The sequence below is a fragment of the Macaca mulatta genome, chromosome 8 (assembly GCF_049350105.2).
Source record: "Macaca mulatta isolate MMU2019108-1 chromosome 8, T2T-MMU8v2.0, whole genome shotgun sequence".
NCBI classification, from domain to species: Eukaryota; Metazoa; Chordata; class Mammalia; order Primates; family Cercopithecidae; genus Macaca; species Macaca mulatta.
The window spans coordinates 141,840,196-141,867,420 of NC_133413.1; the positions used below are offsets into that span (position 1 = coordinate 141,840,196).

Sequence of the window (27,225 nt, forward strand, 5' to 3'; positions counted from 1 at the left end):
CCCTCTGGGTGAAGCTGATTCAAGTCATGCCACAGAACTAGAGAGCAGGGGGCAGTAGCCACAGGTGGGCCAGGTCAGCCTGTGAGATGAGGCGGATGCTGCAGTGTCTATTTGAAACCCACAGAGTATAAGAGCTGAGAGCGTGTGCGGATCCTGTGCCCAAAGAAGTGCATGATGTGGAACAAGTGGCAAGGGCCCTGGAGACAAGTGAGGCCAGAAGATCTGTGTCTGAACCTAAATAAAAGCTGCCAGACACACCTAATCTTAGTTGCTGGGAAGCTCTTAAATGAAGTTAACGGCCCAGCAATTCCATGAGTTAACTGAAATGTCTTCATTCAACATTTAAGAGACCTGTGTGGAAGTCAGATGGTGTAAGTGGTAAAACAGGATCCTAATAGGGTCCAGTGACTCCAAACCTAGAAGAATTTCCATTTTATTACATTATCATAGTTCAGCAGGCCAAGATGTAAACTATGTATGTGGATCCCAGACTTTTTATTCATAAATGTTCTCCTACTAATAAAAGTCCAAAATAATTTAGCTCAACAAAGTAATGATCAGTGTATCAAGCAGATATTTTGTTTCCCAAATCCTTGACTTCTTGATGTACACACATCTCCCAATTATATAAGCAAACACTGATGTGGGTGCTATTATAAAGGGATTTTGAAGACACATTTGTCTCAAATTGGTTGACCTTAAGATATGGAGATTATCTAGGTGAATCTGACCTAATGACAGAAGCCCTTTAAATCTGGGTCTAGAGGTCAGAGACAAAATCAGAGATTTAGACCTATTGACCCTAGCTTGAAGATGGAAAATGGAGGGGACCACATGCAGAGGAATGTGGGTGGCCTCTAGTTGCTGAAAGTAGCCCCCAGCTTACATCCAGCAGGAAAGCGGTGACCTCAAGTCCTATAAGCACAAGGAGCTGAATTTTGCCATCAAACAAAAGAAGCTTGGAAGCAGACTTTTCCCCAATGCATCCAGATGAGAACTCAGGCTTTTGATACCTTGATTTCAGGTTCGTGAAGATGACCTCGTCATTCCGTGATGGACTTCTGAACAACAGAACTGTAAACTAATAATTGGGTAATATTTTGATCCACTGCATTTGTGGTAATCTGTGCAACAATCACCACAAATGCAGTGGATTAAAACACTACCCAATTATTAGTTTATTAATAGAAAATTAATACTACCAAATTCTTTTTGTCTTCCTTCCTCTTTTTTTTTCTTCATTCCAAAAATATTACTTTATAATTACTGAGTGCAAGATGTTACACAAAGAGGAAAAGAATGTATAGGACATAACTTCTACCTCAACTGTCTTTCATTCAGAATATAAGTTTAGGACATAGCTGTAAGTAACCATCATAAATGATATGGAGTGCTATGGATAGTGCAGATAAAAATACTAGGAGGACATTAAAAAATATGGCATTGATCTAATCATGAAAGAATGCAAATGTGTATGTTTGAGTTTGGGGACATTATTCCAGGGAAAGGGGAAATGCAAGTCATGACAGAAAGGAATAAAATTGCTATTACATACACAAAACAGTCATTAGCCATATTAGGCTCCAGTACAGGTTAGGTTAACTGTTGGAACCTTGTAACAGACAACTCTAAACTTCAAATGTAAGGATTTTTTAAAATAGAAGAAAAAATCTGGTGTAAAGCTTTGGTCAGTAGTCGATTTCAAAAGAATTACTAAAGTCTCTGAGAGTTGGAGAGGTCCTGCTCAGTAAATAAGCAGGGTATTGCGATCCTAGAAACTGAAAGTTGAAGGATGCCTTAAAGCCTATTTGTGCAAACATACCATATTACAAGAGAAGACACTGGGGTCCCAGTAGTAGTAGCGGTAGTAGTAGTAACGGTGAATAGGCATGACTTATTTGGGCATGCATTTTGAAGTGGGAATTTCACTTACCCGAGCTCAGGAAATTCTCACGGCACACCCAGGAGACGTGGCCATCTACTAGGTAAGGAAAACGTAAGGGGAGGTCCTAGGGGTTGGACCATAATCTGTTCATTGCACATCCTGTGCATTTAATTACGCCACCTGTAGCCTTCCCAAATAGTCAGAATCTCCAAGCTGAACTGTGGGAATGTGGGGTCCAAATGTCAGGGGACCCACTTGTGGGGAGCACCTATCATATGGTAAGCACTGTGATAGGCTTGGGGCCACCAACATTAGTAAGACCTGTCCCATCCCTCTAGGAGGTCACGGCTCCTTCTCACTGTCGGGCACTGGGAGATGTGTGTAATAATCAGCTTAAGACCTTGTCTAGCATCTAGGCCAGGTGTTAAGAGGGTTGGTTTTGCATTCAGACCTATCTTGGTTCAAATTCTGTCACTGTCATTTATGTGCCACGTGACTTTGGGGAAACAACTGACTCTCTGTGACTCCAAATTATCTTATCTGTAAAATAGGCATAAAGACATCCACCACACAGGGCGATTGTGATGGTTACAGATAATGTAGCATTTGCTCAATACATGTTAGATCTTGTTACTTTGATTGCTTTCTGATTCAAGACAGCAGTTCTGCCTCTCCCTGTAGTTATCTGCAGTGACTCACCACCAATCCTCCCTAAACAAGAGATTCCTAGAATCTGCCACTTTGTGGAAATAAAGCATTTCCAGCACGTCCTGAGTGAGTGCAGGGAAGCCTCTTCTAGAAGCAAGTACTGCTTCCCATACAGGGAAGCCCTTACTCAAATGCCTCAAGCTTGAAATGAGGAGAGAGGACCCCCATTCCTCCCTGCAGGACAGAACAGTATGAATTGACACTGTATTCTCACCAATCTGACACACTCAGCCCTTGGAGACAGGGAGTATGTACCTGATTGTGTTGCCTGGGAGAAAGGTTCTGCTCCTGTAGGATCTTCAGTTCCCCTCTGCAGATTCCAAGTCTCCACCCACCAGATGAAGTTTCTTCATCTGCCACCTAGTGGGAAAATTAGACTAATTCAATAGGGGCGTGGTCAAATGCTCAGGGGAGTCCCAGTCAAGCTTCAGGAGGTCTCTGGTGCTTCCTTCACCGACTAGCTATGTGACCTCAGGCAAGTTACAACAAACACAACAACGACAATAAAAATCTTGCTGTGCCTCTGTTTCCCCATCTATAAAATTGCAGTAATAATAGTAACTACTTCAAAGAGTCATTATGAAGATGAAGTAAAATAACATTGATAAAGTGTTTAGAAGAGTGCTAAACACAAGGTATGTTCTATGTAGTATATTTATATAAGTTAAATGTACAAAACACTTCAGCATTTCTTTCTCAATTATTTCAGATTCCATAAAGGAGAAGGGTGTGATTACTTATCATCACAATAGCTAATATTTATGTGTTAGTACAAAATGCCAAATATGGTTCCAAAGCATTTATATTTATTAAGTTATTTAACCTTATGGGATACGCACTGCAATTATCCCCACTTAAGAAATGAAAAAATGTGGAGAGAAAAATTTCATAATTTTGCCATGAATATTTAACAGGTTTGGCAAGGTTTTCTGCCAAGGGCTAGATTGTATATTAATTGAATATATCAATATAATTGTTAGCTGTATCATTAATGCTATCATAATTAATATAGTTAAATCTATTAATTATGCACAATTATATATAATTATGTTAATATATTAATTACAATATATTATGTATTAACATATATAAACATATATAATATTACCATAACATGTAATATGATAAAGATGTCTCCAAAGGACAGTGGGTCAACTTTCAATTTTTCTATTTCGAAATGGTGCGAAAGTGACATGCATTCGGTAGCACACTGAGCACTCATACAACCATTCTGCTTTCACTTTCAATACAGTATTCAATAAAATACATCCCTTCGTTATAAGCATTTAATACTTTATTATAAAATAAGCTTTGTGGTAGATGATTTTGCTCAACTGTAGGCTAATGTAAGTGTTCTGAGCACATTTAAGATAGGATAAGATAAACTATGATGTTCAGGAGATTAGATATATTGAATGCATTTGAGATTTGTGATCTTTTCTCTTTTCTTTTCTTTTCATTTTTGAAACAGGGTTTCACTCTCGTCATCTGGGCTGGAGTGCAATCTCGGCTCACTGCAACCTCCCTCTCTCAGGTTCAAGCCATTCTCCTGCCCCAGCCTCCCAAGTAGCTGCAGGTGCACAGGTGCACACCACTGTGTCAGGCTAATTCTTGTATTTTTAGTAGAGATGGGGTTTCTCCATGTTTCCCAGGTTGGTCAATTTGTGATATTTTCAATTTATGATGGGTTTATGGGTTTCAACTTATGATGGGTTTAACATACAATGAGTAAGTGTAGGAGCACGTGTATTATATATAATATATATTATAACAGTGTATAATCATTATATATTATGATACACTACATAACATATATAATTATATATCATTATATGTAATATGTAAACATTGTATTATATTCATATGTATTTCATATATTATAATCTCTCTTCAAGGAGGACAGATATTGGCTGTGATCGGAATGCTCAGAATCATCAGTATAGGTCACTGTGGGTCGCTATAGCAGGGGACCCTAACATAATTTTGGACTTCAAAGAAAACTTCTTTGAGGAAGTGATGTTTAAGGGATGGAAGGAAGTGATGTAGAAGTATTAGGTAGACAGAGAAGGAAGTAGAACCTTTCAAATAGATGAAAGTGTCTGTCAAAGCCCTGAGCCAAGAGAAAGCCTGGATCAGACAAGGAGTTGTAGTCAGTTTCACCTGTCTGAAGTGAAGAGAATCATGGGAAACATGGTGCAAGGGCAAGGTGAGGCTGGAGTTATAGACCAGCGTTAGATCACCAGCACCATGAAGACATGATATAGACTTGACACTTTAGCCAAAGGTCAAGTGTTGACTAAATAATATACATCTAAGAGACGGTGAATTTCTTTTTTTTTTTTGCATTTTCTGGTTGTCAAATCAGAAGTCTTTCTACTTGAGGTGCTTGAGCCCTGGTTGATGATGAGCTTGCTTTTTTGGCAATTTCTCATTTTTCAGACATTACTAACCTATTCAACCTCTAAGAGACAATGATCCATCTTTTAAAGTTCTTTCTCTGAAGCTTTTCTCAGTGTTTGCAAACTGTTACCCATTCTCCATTACTTGGTCTGATGAAATGAGTAGTTGTTCTTCGTTTTTCCTATTTTGGTTTCTAATATTTGTTGTTATTTCTCCCTTTTTTGCTTTTCCAATACTGCCAACATATCTGTTTTAAGAACCTGTTTAAAAGTCTAGCTTTTGGTTTAGTTGATTATCTTTCATGTTTCTTTTCTTGATAATTAGTTTCTGCTCATAGTTTTATTAGTTTCTTTCTTATACTCTCTTTGGCCCTATTTAACTGGCCTTTTTTCATTTAACTTTTTTTGTACAATGCTTAGCTTATTCATAGTCAATATTTCTTATTTTTTAAATATATGCTTTTAGGTTATACATTTTCTCTATACTTAACTAACTCCACAAATTTTTATGTTTTTTTCATTTAACTTATTTTTAATTACTTGTAAATATATGTGTTTTTTTAACTAGACTTTTTTTGTTTGTTCGTCTTGTATCAACAATTTATTTTCAGATGCTTTTTTGGAATTTTCTATGTCTCCAAATGTAGTTTTCTGTTGCTTTCTGGCAACGTATTTTATTATGCCTAGAGAATTCCCCCTGAAAGATATTGCTTCTTTGTTATTTGTTGAGACTATGTGGCTGATTTTTTCAATTTTATTTTTCTGTGAATCATTCAACATTTTCAAAAGCAGCTGTTGAATTCAAAATCATACAATTGATTTTGTCTGTACTGTGGCAATTTTAGTTTGAACTAGGGAGAAATATTTTCTGCTCAAGTAGTGAAGTCTGACATGGCCTTGCTCAATGTTCCCATTCTTATAACTTTCAGGATGCGTTTCTTCACTTCACCTGAGAACTGCAGGTTGACAAGTTTCAAAATCTGTTAATTGGGTTATTATGAGCACCAGCCTTTGGGCGTCTCACTTGCATGTGTCTGTGCATTTTTGCTAGCGTTTAGGTCTTCATTTGCAAGTTAGATGAAATCTTGGCCATGAGTTTTATTCACTTCCCTCCCCATATGCACAATTGGATCACATTACAAAGAGAAAAATAAAAATATAGCATTTTTATTGAAAAACAAATGATCAAGAAAGGCTCACTTAGCTATCTTGCGAGAGCTTTTAGTTAAAGTCATTGCTGCATGGGTAATGCTAAAAGCTCCAGGTAAGTTCTGAGTTGGTCTCTGAAAAACAGCTGTTTACTTCTGCTATCTGTTGAAGAATGGAAATTACAAGTCAGTTTGCAAAATACAGCTGGAAATGGCCTACCACCTTAGAGACTCTTGGAAAAAAAGCCAAATCTTTCACAAAGAGAATAGTGGACTGAATGAATCAGATACACAACCTTAAGAAAATTTAGGTCCAGTGACAAAAAAGTGTAGATGCTAGTCCACTTTGAGGCACTATTATAGACACTAGGAATGAAACAGTGAACTAAAGATGGTGAAGTTCTCACTTTTATACAACTTACTTTCTAGAGGAGGGAAATAAAAAATAAATAGAAAAAGAAATGTGTCAGGTGGTAATACATTTCAAGATAAAAAGTAAAAAGGATAAAAGGAACAGAGATTGGCTGGGTATAGGGGGTATTGTTTTAAACAGGTTGGTCAAGAAATCCTTATTGTAGAGATGGCATTTCAACCAAGGTCTGAATAAAATTAGAAAACGTCAACACACAGAGGAATCCCCCCAAACGTCAAATGCAAATACGTGAATGCTGTCTGTATTAATTGTGGTTTTTTCCATGTGTACTGCCAGCTGACATACTTGTGCAGTCAGTCTCAGAGCAGAGAAGAAGTCTGGCTAGATATCCATTCTCCTTTCCCCTAACAGAAGCAAGATCACCATTCTAGCCTTTCCTTCCTGTGCACCATACTTGTGATGCCTTCCCTATCCCACTTTCTCAATATTTATACTGAGATAGGTTCCTTTGTACAGATTATTTTTGCAACATTTTTAATACCTGCAAATGCAGTACTTATTCTGCTTCTCATTACGATTCTCTTGAGTCATTTCTTACTGATCTCTGCTACGGCTAAAATTATCCTTTATCCTATTCCAGAGCCCTTCTTACCCACTTTGTTTCTCAAGGTATTTAAGAATATTGTACAGGAACAAAATCTTATCATAAAATATGATATGAAGAAAATGTGTGGGAGGGTCCTATCCAATAGTAGGGGGACTGAGGACACATGAAAATGGTGGCCTGTATTCCAATTAGAATGCAAGGGTAATTGCTTACTTGCCTCTGAGTGCACCTAGCACAGCGTCGGGCACCTACTTGATCCTTAATATTACCTTGGAGCTAAATTTAACGATGAGTCTGTGATTCTAGCAATAAATTAGGTCAAGAGAGTTTATTTATCAACCTATCAGAATCCAAGGTACAAACAGACCAAACATAAAAGTTATTCAACAAACAACAGTTCCCTTTAAAGAACCCCCAATTAACTTTCCAATATACACCAGTGGACTAACATCCTCAGCCAGTGCTGCAGATCACAAGTTCTGTATGTGCGCTCAGGCACTGCCTGAATATTGGTTATAGTTGTGGATTGAGATGCAAAACATGCTGGATCTTGTCACAGATGCAAAATGTTGACGTGCGATGATCTGAAACAATCTCTTTTAAGATCATGCCTTAGTTCATCAGTAGCTAAGAAGACAGGCAAGGCAATTATGTTAAGGACCAATTCCTCTTTGTTTTAGATTATACAGTGTGTTGGAGCAGCTGTTACAGGTGCTATATACTCTCAGGGATGGCCTAGGCCTCCTTACTTTGCTCTTTTTCTCTGTCCTGCCTATCCAAGCCTCATACTATCATACATAGACAGAGGTGTCTAAGGTGGGCCTGGACATAATGTGGAGATAATGAACCTGAAAACACTCTCAAAGTCTCACTTTTCCCTTAATAGTTTCTTTATGGAAAAGCAGAGATAACATTTAATCCTTAAGTTGATATAAGAGTTCCAGATAAGAATATCACCATTCTACTCTCTGCATTTAATGAATTTGAAGGTTTTAGCCACCTCATGAAATATCTGTCCTTCTGAGACTAGATTATTTCACTTAACATAATGTTCTCCAGTTTCATCCATGATGTTGCCTATAGCAGGATTTCTTTCTAAATTAAGGTGAAATAATATACTATTGTGTGTATATACTGTAATTTTAATACCAATTTATCCATAAGGAAGGGGAAATGGGGAGATGCAAATGAATGAGGCTAAAATTTCAGTTATGCAAAATAAATAAGTCCCGGAAATTTGCTGCACAATATTGTATCTATAGATAACAACGTGCAGATCTCACTTTATATATTCTTACCACATTAAAATAAAGAAATCAGAGTTGGCACTTAATAGTTTTAATGTCCAACTCATATTTTTAATCTATTAGTTTAAAGTCACTTAATTATTAGAATCCACAGTACAAACTCACCTCTGAGTCCTTAAAACATTATCTATTTGTGCCATTTTTTCAGTAATTCAGCATAAACGACTTTATAGTATTCATTCAACATTCAGCTAATTATTAGATATCTACTTTGTTGCAGAGCTAGAGGCTTGAGATTTAAAAGTAAATAGGAATAGATAGAAATTTTGGTATACTGCAAAAGAATGATCACCTAAAACCATCTTCGGGCGCATAAGGCGTTTGTTCGTTGCATGTTTACATTACCACTTGTATTAATCTGTTCTCATGCTGCCAAAAAAGATGTACCCAAGACTGGGTAAATTATAAAGAAAAAAATAGCTTTAATGGACTCGCAGTTCCAAATGGCTAGGGAGGCCTTGGGACACAACCAAACCATATCATTCTGACCCTGGCCCCTCTCAAATCTCATGTCCTCACATTTTGTGCCTTCCCAACAGTCTCTCAAAGTCTTAACTCATTTTAACATTAACTCAAAAGTTCACAGTCTCATCTGAGACAAGGTAAGTCTGTTTTACCTATGAGCCTGTAAAATCAAAAGCAAGTTACTTACTTCCTAGATACAATGAGGGTACAGGCACTGGGTAAATACACCCATTCCAAATGGGAGAAATTAGCCAAATTGAAGGGGCTACAGGCCCCATGCAGGTTCAAAATCCAATGGGGCAGTCAAATCTTAAAGTTCCAAAATGATCTCCTTTGACTCCATGTCTTACATCCATTCAGGCTGATACAAGAGGTGGATCTCCATGGTCTTGGGCTCTACCCCTGTGGCTTTGCTCGGTATAGTCTCCCTTCCCGGCTATTTTCATGGGCTGGCATTGAGTGTCTGTAGGTTTTCCAGGTGCACAGTGCAAGCTGTTGGTGGATCTACCCTTCTGGGGTCTGAAGGATGGTGGCCCTCTTCTCACAACTCCACTAGACAGTGCCCCAGAGGGGACTCTATGTGGAGGCTTGCACCCCATATTTTCCTTCCACACTGCCCTAGCAGAGGTTCTCCATGAGGGCCCCACCCCTGCAGCAAACTTCTGCCTGATCATCCAGGGGTTTCCATACATCCTCTGAAATCTAGATGGAGGTTCCCAAACCTCAATTATTTACTTCTGTGCACCCACAGGCCCAACACCATGTGTAAGCCACCAAGTACTGGGGCATGGGCCCTCTGCAGCCATGGCCTGAGCTATACGTTGGGCCCTTTTAGCCATGTCTGGAGCAGCTGGAACACAGGATACCAAGTCCCTAGGCTGCACACAGAAGGGGGACCCTGACTCCAGCCCACAAAACCATTTTGACCTCCTAGGCCTTCAGGCCTGTGATGGAAGGGGTGCTCTGACAGTTTCTGACAAGCCCTGGAGACATTTTCTCCATTGTTTTGATGATTAACATTCAGGTCCTTGTTACTTATGCAAATTTCTGCAGAGGATTTGAATTTCTCCCCAGAAAATGGGGTTTTCTTTTCTATTACATTGTCAGGCTGAAAATTTTCCAAACTTTTATGGTTTGCTTCCTCTTGAACACTTTGGTGCTTAGAAATTTCTTCTGCCCCATACCCTAAATCATCTCTCTCAAGTTCAAAGTTCCACAGGCCTCTAGGGTGGGGCAAAATGCTGCCAGTATTTTTGCACAGAGAAAGTGACTTTTACTGCAGGTCCCAACAAGTTCCTCATCTTCATCTGAGACCACCTCAGCCTGGGTTTTATTGTCCATATCACTGTCAGCATTTTTGTCAAGGCCATTCAACAAGTCTCTAGGAAGTTCCAAACTTTTCCACTTTTTCTTGTCTTCTTCTGAGCCCTCTAAACTGTTCCAGCCTCTGCCTGTTAGCCATTTCCAAAGCCTCTTCCATATTTTCAGGTACCTTTACAGCAGTGCCTCTCTCCCAGTAACAATTTACTGTATTAGTCTGTTCTCATGCTGCTAATAAAGACATACCTGAGACTGAGAAATTTATAAAGAAAAAGAGGTTTAATGGACTCACAGTTCCATATGGCTGGGGAGGTCTCACAACCATTGTGGAAGGTGAAGCAAAGACATATCTTACATGACCACAGGCCAGAGAGTTTGTGCAGGGGAACTCCCCTTTATAAAACCATCAGATCTCATGAGACTTATTTAGTACCACAAGAACAGCATTTGAAACACTTGCCCCCATGATTCAGTTATCTCCTACCAGGTCTGTTCCACAATATGAGGGAATTTGGGGAGCTACAATTCAAGATGAAATTTGGGTGAGGACACAGCAAAACCCTATCACCACTTACCTGGAGATTCTAGCTGGTATTGTTTAACTGAAAATTAAATAATGAAAAGTACTGAAAAATAATCCAAACTGGATTATTTACAGATGATGTAATATAGAAAAGCCAAGAAATATACATATTAAATGTTAGGATGACAAAAGATGTTCATTAAGTTTGCTAGATATCAGGTCAATATATAAAACACAAGAAGAAAACAGCAATTGCAAGTTTTAAAAAGACAAGATACAATTGAAATAGTAACTGAACATAAAGGAATATACAAAAGAATTTAGCAATATACAAAGCCTTTATGGAGAGCATTACAAACTTTCTTGAAAGACATTAGAGTTTATTTATGTAAATAGAGATTATAGTATATATATTTATGAGTTGGAAGACTCAATTATAAAAATGGGTAGTGAATTCATGAATATTCATTTTATTATCCTTTGTACATTCTTGTATGTATAAAAGCATCTACCATTTTAATTGAAAATTTAAAAATATTTAAATGTAATTTTAAAGATCAGATAGACACAGAATGTTTTTGTGTACACGCCTTGCATGTGCACATACATGTTAATGCCAAACAGTTGGAGTGTGCCTAATTTCATTTAACCCACCATGATTTGTTGGAAAATTATCTGTATCTACACTGGATAGATGAGCCGAGTTAAGCTCAAGGTAGATAAGTGACCTCCCAAAGTCATACCTCACAAAGACTGTATATTGATCTTCTTTCTGCTGCCCAGGACCTCTTATCTGGCCCAATGTTCACTTACCAGCCAATACCACCACATTTCTCAGGTCAACCTAATGCACACAGAATAGGGAGTCTGGTAGAGTTAGGAATCCTGTTAATCAGTGTCTCCTTTGGTAGGACATAGGTGATTATTTCAGTCTAAATAATGGGCAGTTTAAGATCATGTGGTGAGATGGGTGCAAGGTGTTGCTAGACTTTGAAAAATTAGCCATCTGGGATTTAGCCCTTGCTTCCCAAAAGAACTGTCTGCTAAGCACTCATGTCCGGGCAGCACTGCCATTAAAGCTATGCAGCCACTCACTACCAAGCTCTGAAATCCATCTCTGGAAAATAAGAGTGAATTAGTCACAGGTGGTCCTGCCGAACACATGCTCACTAATCAGAAATGACTTCGACACTTCTCATAAGCCCTTGTGAACAGCTTTGGAAACAAACACACACAAATAAACTCCCCTTCTAACAGAGCTTGCCCTGAGGTTAAAAACTGAAAAATACGTATACATGTTTATTCATTTGTTCACCTTTTAATTTATTTATCCTTGAATATATTTCTTCAATAAAATAAATATTTACAGAGTGTTTCTTTGTGCCACATATTGTATCAAGCCCTGAGTATACTTTGTGAAAAAGAAAGTGGTCCCTGCTCTCAGAGAGCTTATAGGATAAGGAAGATGTTAAATAAACAAATATAAATATCCACAAACATTAAAAATTAGACCAACATGAGCAATATGACAAAATCCCATCTCTACACAAAATAATACAAAAATTATATGGGCATGATGTCATGTGCTTATAATCCCAACTACTCAGAAGGCAGAGGCGGGAGGATTGCTTCAGCCCTGGAGGTCCAAGCTATAGTGAGCTGAGATTGTACCGCTGCACTCCAGCATGGGGGGTAGAAAAAGAAAGACCCTGTTTCCCAAAATAAATAAATAATAAATAAACAAACAAACAAATACGGGGTAGAGTAAGAAAGACCCTGTTTCCCAAAATAAATAAATAAATAAATAAACAAACAAACAAGTACGGGGTATAGTAAGAAAGACCCTGTTTCCCAAAATAAATAAATAAATAAATAAAATTAAAAGTAATAATAACAATTAAATTGGGGGAAAGAGTTGGAAGGAGGATAAAGAGGAGGAAGTTCTTAAACATTTTCAGGGAGTCACGTTTTGGGAAGAAAGAATGAAAGCCAAGCCTAAGGGAAGAGTTTTAGATTCCCTGCAGTACTTCAGATTTCTTGGGAACAGGCTTCTATTTCTAGTTCATTTTCACATCTCTAAAACCTATCACTTACTATGAGACAGTTGAGTCTGTTAGAGGACATGTTAGTTATTGTTGCACCTAGTGTAAGGTTTACCAGACCTAAATATCCAATTCCGTTGTTGCCTCAAGAGGCTCCAAGCTCAGTCCTGTTAGTTTTCTTTTTTCTTTTTTTAACTTTTATTTTAGGTTCAGGTGTACCTGTGTAGGTTTGTTATATAGGTAAATTTGTGTCACGTGGGTTTGTTGTATAGATTACTTCATCACCCAGGTACTAAGCCTAGTATCCAGTGGTTATTTTTTCTTACTCCTCTCCTTCCTCCCACCCTCCAACCTCATTGTCTCTTGTTCCCTTCTTTGTGTTCACAAATTTTCATCATGTAGCTCCCACTTACAAGTGAGAACACGCAGTATTTGATTTTCTGTTCCTGTGTTAATTTGCTAAGGATAATGGCCTCCAGATCCATCTGTGTTCCTGCAAAAAACCATGATCTCATTCTTTTTTATGGCTGCATAGTATTCTATCTGTACCACATTTTCTTAAACACTCAGGTATAACTCACAGCAGCACTTCTCTACCTTTACTATGTGGAAGAACACGTGACAGAAGGCATGAATCTGTGCAACATACTACTAGTACATGTAGACTTAAGATGTACATTCGTATTAACCTCAACTTTCTCTGTCCCTTTCAAAAAAATGTATCAGAAGGCAAATAAGAGCAAACTTATTACTGAATTAACCTTGGATCCACTTTACTTATAAAATCCAAAGTACAACATTCACAGATCTGTACTGCTGTTAATAACAGACTACTTGGAGGACACATGACAATTATTTACACCAGTTTTCTGATACCACAGTTAATGTGACTGCTCTGCAGAGCTCCCGCTGTCACTCCCACCTACATGAATGGGCCTCAGGCCCTATCCCCTTATGTATTATTTTCATAAATCCAGTAACTCACTGAAGAATTAGTCAAAGTCCCTAGTTATATAAGACTATCTTCATCCCATCCACACATGGCTGATTAATTGCTTCCACATTTTTCAATACATTTTTTTTAAGCCAATGCTCTCATATCACTTGCCTACTCCCCACTACATATCCCTTAATTATTGGTCTCTGGTGTTAAGATTTATAATGGGCCTCCACCATAATTCTACTTTAGGAGTTATGGTCATTATTAATAGTCTCTTAATACATTATATATTCAATAAATACATATCGAGTAGGTATATCATCATCATCATCATCATTGTCATTGTCATTCCTGTTATGTGTAAGGCTTTTGGGAGGCACCGGACCACCAGTAGTGAACATTATAGACAAGCAACCACTGATTAGTTTTCTTTCACTGTAGATTAGTTGGCATTTTAAAACATTTTGTAAGTAGAATTGTACAATGTGGACTTTTTGTGTATGGCATCTTTCAATCTACATAGTGACTCTGAGATTCATCCATGTTTTTACATATCTATAGTTCACTTATATTGTTACTGTTATGGTCATTTATATTGTTATTCTATTTTATGGATATACCTCATTTTATTTATCATTCACTTCTTGATTAATACTTGTATATAGGATTTGCTGGTTTTTGCTACTGTGAATAAAGCTTCAAAAAGCATTTCTGTACAAGCCTTTGTATAAAGGTACATTTTCATTTATTTTTGGCAAATACTTAGGAATGGAACTCCTGGAATATTTAATGAGCAATGTGTCTAGCTTCGAGAGGGAAGTGGTCAGTTTCCCAAAGTGTTTGTTCCATTTTACTTTCTCATCAACAAGTGTATAGGAGTTCAGCCTCTTTCACGTCTCAGCCAGGTGCTTAACCAGTAGCACTTGCTACTGTCAATCATTTTAAAAGGACATTTTGTAAGTATAATTTAGATAAAATAAAATTTGCTCATTTTAAGTGTACATATTTCCTATGTTTTCACAAACTAGTATAGTCACTTACCCACCAAAATTGAGATACAGAAAATTTATATCACCCCAAAAACTTTCCTCATGACCTTTTGTAATTAATGTCTTCCCTCAAATGCAGCCCTGGGAAACCATTGAGCTGTTTCTATTACCAAAGTTATGCCTCTTCTTTATTATGTCTTTTTTATCTCCTTTTTCTTTTCTGGGTTCATCATTAGCATTTATAAAACTAGACTTAGGAAAAGAACTAGGTTTGAGGACACATGCATGATCTCAATATAGCGAATGTTGTACCCACAAAAATTAAAATTAAAAATTAAAAAATATATACAGCAAATGTTTAGCCTGTCCTGATTATTAATCAGAGCAATGAGAATATTGGCAGAGTTTTGTCTTTTCTACAATTTGATATTAATTGTGTACATGTACAATATAGTCTTTTGTGTATGTCTTCCTTCACTAGCACAATGCTTTTGAGATTGATCCATGTTCCTGAATACACAAGCAAATCATTCCTTTCTTTTGCTGACTAGTTCTCCATTACATTATCCATTCACTCTTCTATTGGTGGACATCTGAGTTGTTTCTGGCTTGGAATATTATAAATTATCTCTATGAACACACATAAAAGTATTTCCATGGACATAAGTTTTCATTTCACTGGAATAAATACTCAAGAGTGGGATTTCTGGATCTCATGGTAAGTGAAATAATTTGTACACCAAACCCCTGAGTCATGAGTTTACCTATATAACAAACCTTCACTTGTACCCCCGAAGCTAAAATAAAAGTTAAACTATTAAAAACAGAGAAAAAGACAATGTTTCCTACTAGCTACATATGAAAGCAACACAAATACTTGATACTGTTCTCACCAACATTTGGTATTGTCAGTAATGTTACCAACACAACGGGTGGGTTCCATTGCTTGGTGGGTGACAGTCCAAAGATCACAACCAAGGAGGATTTAACAAGGACATTTTGTTACTTGCAACAAGAAAGGAAGAAACCAGAGGTAGTTCCCCAAAGCAGTGCCTCCCTGAATAAAGGTGAAAATTAGGCTTTTTTTTGGGCTGGTTAGCTTAGTCATTGCATATGGAGGTGGAGTAAAGGCAGTGCAGGCACAGTCATTGATCATGCTTCTACCTATGATGCATGCATGGAAAATGGAGAGTAAGCTCCTTCCTGGGCTGCGTTTTTAGTATGGTAATGAGGAGGGTTTGCCAAATTCATCTCCAACTCAGGCATCTCTGGATGCATCTGGTTTTTGTTTTGCTGGGGCTGGACATAATCAGTGGCACAGCATGATCAATGACTGCGCCTGTGCTGCCTTTACTCTACCTCTGCATGCAATGACTCAGCTAACCAGCCCAGTAAGAGCTTGACTTTCACCTTTGTTCTGAAACTTTTCTGAAACAACAACTCAAGATGCAGCAGTTACAAGTGGCTACTTCTTTACAGTGAAAACCTGGGCACCCTGGGTTATGGTAATTGTGGCTACACTAGTGGATGTCTGGTGGCATATCTTTGAGGAAGCTTACATTTCCCTAATGATTTATGAGGCTGACCATTTGTTTTTCTGTGCTTATTGGACATTTGTGTATATCATTTTTTTGTGTATGTAGAATGCCTTCTCTAACATTTTGCTCTTTTGTCATTTTTATTGAATAGTCTTCTTATTATTAAATTCTAAAAGTTACTTATATATGTAAGTTCCCTGTCAGAAATTTGCATTTTGCTGTTTTCTTTCAGCCTGTGCCTTGGTATATATTGTATTGATAGTATCTCTCTCAATGAACAAACACTTTTATTGTGTTTAAAAGCTTTATTGAGATACATAAGTACTGACTTAATTTCTTAATTTTAATTTCTTAAAGCCAGTTAGCATATGTCTCCACAAATTAAGATTTTTACATTTGCCAAGACTGCTTTAGTTTCTTTGCATAGCTAATGATTTTTAGAGCCAGTCTGTAAATTTCTACACAAAATCTCACTGGGATTTTTGATTGGGGTTGCACTGAATATATAGATAGAAGAAATGTTGCTAGCAAATCTACTCTTATAAAATGATTTTAAAAAGTTCTCTAAACAGAAAGAAATTGGAAAAAACAAACTTGGAACTTCAGAAAGAAAAAATAGAACATAAAAGTCAATAAAAGTAGAAATAAATTAAATAAAATATCTTTCTCTCCTGAGTGTCTTAAATCATATTTGATGGTTTATGTAAAATAATATCTTCTGATTTAGTGCTCAATTTATATAGAGAAAGAATAAAAATGATTCTATTTTAAAAGTGGGAAAATTAAATGACCTGAAAGGAAGCAAAGTTTACATACTTTAGAGTGCTAAAACATATTAGTAGGATTTAATCAATAATATACACATATTGTAATAACTAAAATAACTGCTGAGGAATTAAACAAAGCAGTATACTCAAAAACACTGTAAAGAAATAAAAATTAAATTCTAAAATATGTTTACTTAGCCCACAGGGAGGTTTCAAAAGAAAGCCCAAAGCAGAAAAATAAAGAAAAAAGAAAAACAAAGTTAAAAAAGAAATAAAAATATGGAAGACTTAAGCCTAACATGTAAATATTTACCTTAGGTAATTTAGTGGCCTAAATAAACAATTTAAAAAACAGATTATTAGAATGGTTGTAAAAAAATAACCACGATCAAACGATATGATATACTGACTACAAGTAACTCATTTCAAATAAAATAACATAGGTAGGCTGAAAGTAAAAGGATAAAAAAATTGTATACCACACAGGCTTTTCTTAAAAGCAAGGCTATATTAGAATCAGCTAACGTTGACTTCAGAGCAAAAAAGTCACTGAAGATAGAAAGGGTGATTATGTAATAATAAGGGGACCCAGCATACAGAAGACACAGCAATTCTAAATGTGCATTCAGTAAACAACAACCCTTAATATAAATAAAACATATATATATAATGTTAATATAAATAAAACATGATAGAGCTAAAAGACATCGCATGCTCATGAATCAAAAGAATTAAAATTATTAAAATGACCATACTACTCAAAAATTTTATAAATTCAGTGCAGCCCCCTCAAAATATTAATTAAATTCCTCATAGAAACAGAAAAAAAAAGTCCTGAAATGCATATGGATCCACCAGAGACTCTAATAAGCCAAAGTAATACTGAGCAAAAAGAATAAAGCTGGAGGCATTACCCTACCTGACTTCAAATGATACTACAAAACTATCATAATTAAAATGGCATGGTTTTGGTATAAAAGCAAACACACAGATAAATGGAAGAGAATAGAGAACCCAGCAATAAATCCAGATATTTACAGTCAATTGATGCTTAATAAAGGTGTCAAGAACACACATGAGAGAAAGAACTCCCTATTCAATAAATGGTGCTGGAAAAACTGGATATCTATATACAGAAGAATGAAACTAGACCCTTATCTCTCATTATATACAATGGTCAACTCAGAGTGAACTGAAACCTTAAACATAAGACGTGAAACTATAAAAATACTAGTAAAAAGCATAGTGGAAACACTTAAGGACATTGGTCTAGGATAAGACCTCAAAGCCACAGAAAACAAAAACAAAAGACAAATGGTAGTCCTAAACTAAAAAGCTACCTCGTAGCAAAGTAAATGATCAATAGAGTAAATATCCTGCAGAATGGGAGAAAATATTTGCAAACTATTTATCTGACAAGGGACTAAAATCTAGAATATACTAGAAACAACTCAACAACAATAAATCACAACCAATCTCATTCAAAATTGGGCAAAGGATCTGAATAGGTATTTCTCAAAAGAAGTCATACAAATGGCCACAATGTATATGAAAAAATGTTCAATATCACTAAGCATGAGGGAAATGTAAATCAAAACCACAATGAAATATCAGTTAAAACGGCTATTATCAAAAAGACAGAAAAATACCAAATGCTGATGAGAGTGCAGAGAAAGGAATCTGTTATACACTGTTGATTGGAACGTTAGTATCAACATTATAGAAAGTAGTATGGAGGTTTCTCAAAAACACAAAAATAGTAATACTATATGATCCAACAATCCCACTACTGGATATTTATCCAAAGGAAAGGTAATCAGTATATCAAAGGAATAGCTGTGTGTCTATGTTTATTGCAGCAGTATTCACAATAGCCAAGATATGGAATCAACCTAAGTGCCCATCAATGAATGGACAAAGTAAATACGGTATATATACACAACACAATACTATTCAGCCATAATAAAGAATGAAATCCTATCATTTGCAGCAACATATATTGAGCTGGAGGTCATTATGTTAAGTGAAATATGTCAGGCACAGAAAGACAAATTTTGCAGGTTCTCATTCATTGATGGGAACTAAAGAAAGCTGATCTCATGAATGTAAAGATTAGAATGATGGTTACCAGAGGCTGGGAAGATGTGAGGGGTATGAACAGAAGTTGGTTAACGGGCACAGACATACAACTAGATAGAAGAAATAAATTCTAAGTTCTAAGGTTGTGTAGCACTGTAGCATGAATACAGTTAACAACAATTTATTGAATATTTCAAAATAGGTAGAAGAAAAGATTTGAAATATTCCCAATACCAATAAATGACAAATGTTTGAGATGATGAATATCCTAAATACTATGATTTGATAATTACACCACACTGTATGAATGAGTCCAAATATCACATGCACCCCCTAAGTATGTACAATTATTACACATCAATAAAAATACTTTAAAAATTTACTTCAGTGATTCTGCTTTCCAACTTTTCATCTGTTGATATTTTGTCTGTTAATAATTTCCATTTCTCTGTTGACTTTCCCAATGTATTTATTTAGTGATACATACATAGATATACATATATATCTATATGTCATTTTCTGCCAAATCAAATATTTGAGATATCTTGAATTCAATTTCTATCGAGTATCCTTTCTACTGTTTTTGCATGGCTAGTAATTTTTGCTTCAGAATTGAACATTGTAAATAATACAGTATTTTATAGCAGCTCTGGGTTCTATTGTTTTCTCCTCAGAATTATTGTTTGGTTATTATTTTGTTGTCATTCTGTTAGGAATTTAACATGCCTGAATTTAAAATGTAACTTTCTTTTTCAAGCATTGTGTAGTAGCTGATATCTCTATTCAGCTTTGGTATTTTACACTTCTGTTTTCTGTTTGTGTGTTTGCTTTTAGCTTTGTTATTGTACTAGGGGTCTCTCCTAGGCCTGAATAATTCGCCATTAATCCAAAAATGTGGGTGGCAATGGTGCTCACCATCTTCTTCATGGCTTCTTGCTTTTAGGGACTCCCCCCTAGTTTTCAGCAGTTCTGCTGGTTTAAAGCTTTGTGCTCTGACACTTCAGCCTGTGAAGCTTCAGGACTTTGCCACCTGATCTGTTCAAAGTTGGTGAAGGTGTTCAATGAGTTCAAAACCCAGCAAGCTCATAGGTTATACCCACATTGCTCTATCTTTGTAGATTAGATTTTTTCTTGGATTTTGTCTGCAGTTTATATGGACTCCAGAGTCTGCTCATGCGATAATAATTTAACTGTCTGCTCATGCAATAATAATTTAACTGTCTTCTAGAGATTTCGGCAGGATATGTAGTTAGAATTAATTCTTCTTCTTTTTGCTGTTCTTTCTGTTCAAAAATTCCCCATTTAAATTTACAGCTGTTTTTTTTATTCATAGCCCTGACATTTTTCTGGCACCTTAAGCCAATAAAACTATGTTTCTAAAGCTGTAGTCAAAGTGGTTGGACAGTTTCCTAATGCGAAACACACACACACACAACCAGTCTTTACCCCTTCTATCTGTGTTTTTTTCAATTATATGCTTCAGAGACTTTTATCAGGTTGGACAATCATTCTAGTATCTTACACTAGTTTTTTTCAAATTATACTGTTGTAAAAATTTTCATTTGTGGAAGTGTTCCTGCTATAACGTCACTACTCTGCCATTAATTTAAAAGGGTTTTCTCTCCTTTAGTTATTATGTTAAAAACAAATGACATTAAGGGATGACCTCTTTATGGAGGTGACATTTAAGTAGAGATATTAAATATTATTATAAATGTATTTTTAAAGCTGCTTTAATTCCCTCTGGGACTGAAGAAAGAACTATACATAAATAGTATTTACCACTGAGAAACTGGTTTTTCTAAAGTGAGTACATTCACTTAGCTATACATGAATAAATATTACTAAGCACCTACTCTTTTCCAGGTGCCATTTTAAGTGCTAAACATAGACAATTTTCCTAATTTCTCATGAGACTTACATTCTAATAGGAAGAAACAAAAAGTGAAGTCAATAATCAAATTATATATAGTGTGATGGCATTATAAGCACTGTGGAGAAAAATTAAGTAGAAGGAATATATAGAGTGTCAGTAGAAGAAAAAGTCAATTTTAAATAAGGAATTAGGGAAGACTTCACTGATAACAGACATCTGAGGTAGATGTATTTGGGAAGTGCAGCCTGGGCAGAAGGAGTAGCAACTGAAAATGTCCCAAGTTGGAAAATTCCTTTAGTGTTTGAGGAACAGGGAAGGGGTCATTGCGGCTATTTAGAGCGAGCAAGAGATAGGACTTAAAAGGGGAGGGAGGAGAAATAGCAAAGAGCCCAATGTGCAAATCCTCTTAGATTATTATAAGAACTTTTCTTATTTTACACTAATTGAAATGGGGAGTCACTGGAAGGGTTTGAGCAAAGAAGTGATTGTGTATATATGCACATACATATAGCAAGAAACCTCTATCTGCATCAGGTCTTTTTCCATACCTAGATATGAAATTTCTGCCTTATGCTTTAACAGGATCTCTCTTGCTGCTATGTAGAGAACAGATTGTTTAGGCAAGAATTCAATGAATCAGCAAGCCACTTCAATAATCCAGGAGATATTATAGTGTCTTAGACCAGAGTGAAAACAAAGGAGATAGTGAAAAGAGTTGGATTCTAGAAATCCAGAATGCCTATGGTGTTTTGAAGATAGAGTAAGTGGTATTTTGTATGAGTGCGGCTGAGATGGGCACAGCAACTATTTATAGTGGTGTAGTACTGTAAGCATCATATTATTTGGTATGCATCTGCTTACATGTGTATCTTTTCTTCTCTCTTCTGTGTTCCTTGAGGATATGGAATATGTAGTTTTATCTTTATAGCCCACAGTCCTCCAATATCTGAAAGCTGTTTCACTAAATTTTTATCCATTGATTCTTTTCCAGCTCTTCTGGGCTGTATGGAATAAGCCTGATTTTTCTTCCCCGTAGGAGGCCTCTGCATACTTGAAGCCACTTCTTACTTGCCATTCTGTACACATATAAAATACTAGGGGTGGATGGAGGTGAGTATCTAATAGGTTATAGGACTTCAGTGGAATAGGATTGAGTTTTGAGGGCCATTTACCAGCCACAGCAAGGAGAATATAATATGTTCCCTGCCTACAGCTCAATAAAGATACAATTTTCAGAAGGCTGGGTTAAGCGTGACTGAAGAAAGGAAAACTAAAGGAAGATCATGACCCTATTCAGAAAACCTCACTCTTTTCCTCATTCAGGGTTCCCTTTCTCCTGAGAATAAATGAGCAACTTCTCCATTCTGAGACAGAGCCTTCCTCCGCGGCAGCACTGGGCTTACGACGTTCTGCACTCGCGACCATGGTAAGCAGGCAGGAGCTAGAGGAAACCTCATACCACAGCCACCGCGATACAGACCTAGACTAACTTCCTGGCTAACTTCCCTGCTCTTTTTTAACTCTCTCAAGTAGGAGGAGATTATAATGCTAGCATTAACATCTATAGCAACTTTATTATAAAGCCTCCTCGTTTCTACAGCTCTGCGTAGTTTATAAAGTACTTTCACATTGAGTTAATTCACCAAATACATACAACAGATTTGCAGGATAGATTTTATTATCATCATTGAATTTATTGAAGAAAAGAATTCTTTAAAAGTTTATGTGGAGTTACTTTGAGTTGTTTCTTGTTACTCTGGGGCACATATAAACAAAAAAATCTGAGTACTCTGCAGATTTTATAAAAGTGAGAAAGGCTTTAGTTCAGAAAAACCAGGGCAAAGACACTTAGAATAACATAAAGAAAAAGGAAACAATTATTCTTTATCAGAGATCTAGTTATTGTTTGTCTAGAGATTGCCAAATAGATTCTAGCTGTAGCCTTTCTGGGGGATAACTTACAGCGTCCTTAGAGACAGAAGAGGCAGGCATGCAGTTAACTACAGGTTAGCAGAGATTTATATTTTATTTAGAGCCTGTGTTCATGGAATGAGAAATAATAATAAAATCATCAGCAATAATAAACATCAGTTTTTAAGCACTTACTGCATATCAGGCTAAATGATTCCCCCGTATCACCTCATTGAATCCCCACCTCAACCCAGACTGGTATAAATTGTAGACATCTCATTTTCTTAGATAAGGAAATTGGGATTCAAAGAGTTAGCTTAATTGTTTAAGGTCACAAAACTAATAATGGCAATGACGAGATTGAAACTTTTGATGATTTAACTTCGGAAATGTGACCTCTTAACACTTGGCTAATTTGACTCTACCAAGAACCAAGGGAAATGGCAGCCTTTTTGGAACCTGAGGTGTGGCACTGACCATGGGCTATAGAAAAAAAGCCAACTGAAGCCTCCCATGTAAATACAAATAATCTAATTATACCACTGTAAAACGGCAGCTTAGTTTCACTAGGATCAATTATGTAGAGCCCTTTTACCAAACTAAGACCTTATAGCTAACAAATGTGTTCAGTTAAGTGAGCCTATCATGAGATAATTAAACAACATCCAAATTTCAATGGATTAAACCAACAAAAATGTATTTCTTACTCATGAAAAATCAAGTGCAAATCTGGGAAAATTTCCAGGGCAAATGTCCTCCATGCGGCAATTCAGCAGTCTAAGCCTACAAAGGCCCCGGCATCTTTTACTTGCACCACCTGCAAATTGAGGCATACTCATCACTAATAGCAGGAGATATGACTACTGAAGACTTCTCATCAACAATTACATACTTTCATCCCAAATAATGCATTATCACCTCTGGTCATACCCTATTGGCCAAAGTCAGTTACATGAGAGTAGAGAAGTATAATTCTCCCATGGTCTGGGATGGTGGGCAGGACCCAGCATGAGTTGTGAAGCAGGTTCACTGTGTACTGGTTACAAACTTGTCTGGGTCCAGTGAGACAGAACACACAGGCACATACAAAGTGTTACATGAGATGGGTTTATTACCTAAAGATAGACAGCAAGGGACAACAGAAGCCTAGGAATCATTGAGTCAATCCCTCAAGGCTTAGAAAAGCTGGCTGGGGTGGATGGAGTCTCATCTGCACAGGCTTTACTTGCACCACAGGTGGAGAACCCCAGAAATCAGCCTAATCTGGGTTTTATACCCTGGGGTAACATGACACATTTGGCTAAAGTATTGAAAAACATCTTTTTCAAGGAGCAGGGGAAGGTAGATAAAAATAACACAGGCTTTTCTGGCCAGTATCCCCTTATCTCAGGATGTTAAATTCCCAGCACATTCTATAGTTATTCTTGAGAATTGTAAGCAAGAAAGGGAGGGAGAATTGGCTTAGTGAAAGGGCACCCAGAGAACTGACCTGGATGAGTATCTTCTAGAAACCTCTACCATGCAAGTGTTAGCGCATCCCAAATGAAGTTAAGCTTGCCATTAAATGTGCTACCTATTTGTAAAACCATTTTCAAGAACTATAGCATCAGCTTGCATTTATTGACAACATCAAGTTTTTACAGTTTTTATTTTTTTAATATGTAGCACTTCATTTAACTCTTCTCAACAACCCTATGAGAAGGTATTACCCATTATAATCTAGACCTTTTTCACTAACCTCTGAAGTTTGAGGCAGAAACTGTATCTTGTTTTATTTACACCTCTCCCTAGCACACCGTTTAGCTCTTACTAGGTGTTTATTCACTATTCTGTGAATCTGGGTCATTTGTAGCATGAGAAATAGAGACTCCTAACAGTTATGTGACTTATCCAGGCTCACATAATCAGCAGGTGAACTAACCAATATTTGAACTTAAGTCCATAGCTCCATGTCTTCTATACTCAGCCTTCATGGCATTGCTCAAGGGGGATTTCTGGTCACATTTTAATTGAAATGTATGCTGCCCTTCACCAGGGCCACAGTTAAAGCATCCATCAAGCATTCAGACCAGCCTGAGATGTGGGAGGCCTGGCCATTCAGGCATACTGATGATTGCCGTGTTTAGCGAGGCAGCTGGAAGCCAAGACGTGAAGCAGGATGCCAAGGGGGCTTGGTCCCTTTCAGGCATGCATTGATGGATGACTCTTGCAGAGGCAGCAGATGTGCTGAGATGCTGGGACTGTTGGCCTCATCTGTCGATTGCCTAGCACTGCCGGGTGGCTCTCCTCCTCTGATATTGTTTGTGCATTTGCTATTCCTAAGGAACAACTTTATCTACACGTAACAACTGGGCAGCTAGGTCTGGAAGAATAGAGGCTTTGGTTTAATCACCTACTTACTGCAATACCTCTCTTCCTAGGAACATTGACAATAAAAGTGAAGTGACTGGTGTTAAAGGTACAAGAGAATGAATCTTCTCTTAATTTTGCTAAGCCAAATGGAAACCAAAACAATTTGTCAAGTGGCTTGTGGTAGTGGGTCAATTCCTGAAGGCTCAAATTTACCATTTCTTAGAAAAATTTTCACATCTCTCTATGAAAAGAATTCTAAGCTCTTGGGACTAAGCTAAAGTAAATTTGTTTTGGATCTACAAATTATCTTAGGTTAATTCATCTTGAGGTGAAAAGAAAGAGAGATCAGACTGTTACTGTGTCTATATAGAAAGAAGTAGACATAAGAGACTCCATTTTGTTCTGTATTTGAGATGCTGTTAATCTGTGACCCTACCCCCAACCCTGTCCTTGCAAGAGACCTGTGCTATGGTGACTCCAGGTTTAAAGGATTTTGGGCTGTGCAGGGTATGCTTTGTTAAACAAGTACCTGAAGGCAGCGTGCTGGTTAAAAGTCATCACCATTCTGTTAATCTCAAGTACCTAGGGACACATACACTGGGGAAGGTCACAGGGACCTCTGCCTAGGAAGGCTAGGTATTGTCCAAGGTTTCTCTCCATGTGACAGTCTGAAATATGGCCTCATGGGAAGGGAAAGACCTGATCGTCCCCCAGCCTGACACCCATGAAGGGTCTGTGCTGAGGAGGACTAGTATAAGAGGAAAGAAGGCCTCTTGGCAGTTGAGATAGAGAAAAGCATCTATCTCCTGCCCATCCCCGGGTAATGGAACATCTCGGTGTAAAACCCGATTGTATGTTCTGTTTACTGAGAAAGCAGAAAACCATCTTAGGGCTGAAGGTGGGACGTGCTAGCAGCAATGCTGCTCTTTATGTACTAAAAAGGTTTATGGAGATGTTTGCATATGCATATCAAGGCACAGCACTTTTCCTTAAACTTATTCATGTCACAGAGACCTTTATTCATATGTCTTACTGTTGACCTTCTCCCTACGATGATCCTATTATCCTGCCACTTCCCTTTTTTTAAAATGGTAAAGATAATGATCAATAAATACTGAGGGAACTCAGAGACCGGTGCCGGCGTGGGTTCTCTGTATGCTGAGCGCGGGTCCCCTGGGCCCACTTTTTCTGTCTCTATACTTTGTCTCTGTGTCTCATTTCTTTTCTCAAGTCTCTCATTCCACCTAACGAGAAAGACCCACAGGTGTGGAGGGGCAGGCCACCCCTTCACATCTCACTGTCTTAGACAAACATCAATGACATACTGTAGCTTAATTATAGATTATAGATTAGTTAATTATAGATTAGTTTCTATTATAGATTATACATTTTGGTTTCCAAACTCTTGAGTGCATCAGAGAAAGCAAACTGTATCAAGTGCAATTCAGTTTGGTTGCACATAATAGGAAAATCCCCAAATAACAAAGGTTTAAACATAAGAGTGTATCTTTTCCATAAAAGAATTACAAAAGTTACAGACCAGGGCCAGTGGTGCCACTGCAAGATTTTGGCAAAACTCTTCACCTCATCTTTCTTCAACATCTACTGTTAATCTAGACAAGATCAGAATGAATCTTATCATGCAGTCTGTAACTCTTCGTATCAGTAAAAAGACAAAGACTGCCAACACTTCTTCTATCCCTGGACTCCTCACTCCATACAAAAGTGTCTATTCCCATTTTGGATCTGTTTTTTTCATTCTTCCCCAGTCCCAGAGAACCTTTTATGAGCACACTCAAACATAAGTCTCCATTATCAACAAAACACTACACATATTCACTCAATCTTCTGAATGTCCTTTCTACCTTCTTGCTCCAACAGAAATCTGCCTCTCCTCTGAAAACACTCTTTCTCCTTGAACACCGTTAAGTAGGCATTTTTCCCCCCCTGGCACTTCTTGGCCTAATGTCCCCTTTGATTTACAAAGTCACTTTCA

The 27,225-nt window shown here is 37.2% G+C and overlaps 1 long non-coding RNA gene and 1 other non-coding gene across 3 annotated transcripts in view; both read right to left on the reverse strand.

The window, feature by feature from the left end:
* LOC114680340 (uncharacterized) overlaps window positions 1-27,225 on the reverse strand; it is a 269,085-nt gene that overhangs the window by 129,808 nt on the left and 112,052 nt on the right. For both annotated transcript variants that reach the window (XR_013397425.1, XR_003732543.2), the window contains one exon: window positions 2,849-2,953. This is a non-coding gene — a long non-coding RNA (uncharacterized LOC114680340). The remainder of the gene's footprint in view (window positions 1-2,848; window positions 2,954-27,225) is intronic.
* Window positions 14,931-15,057, reverse strand: LOC114680489 (small nucleolar RNA SNORA72). The gene has a single exon (XR_003732708.2). It is a non-coding gene; the product is annotated as a small nucleolar RNA SNORA72 (small nucleolar RNA).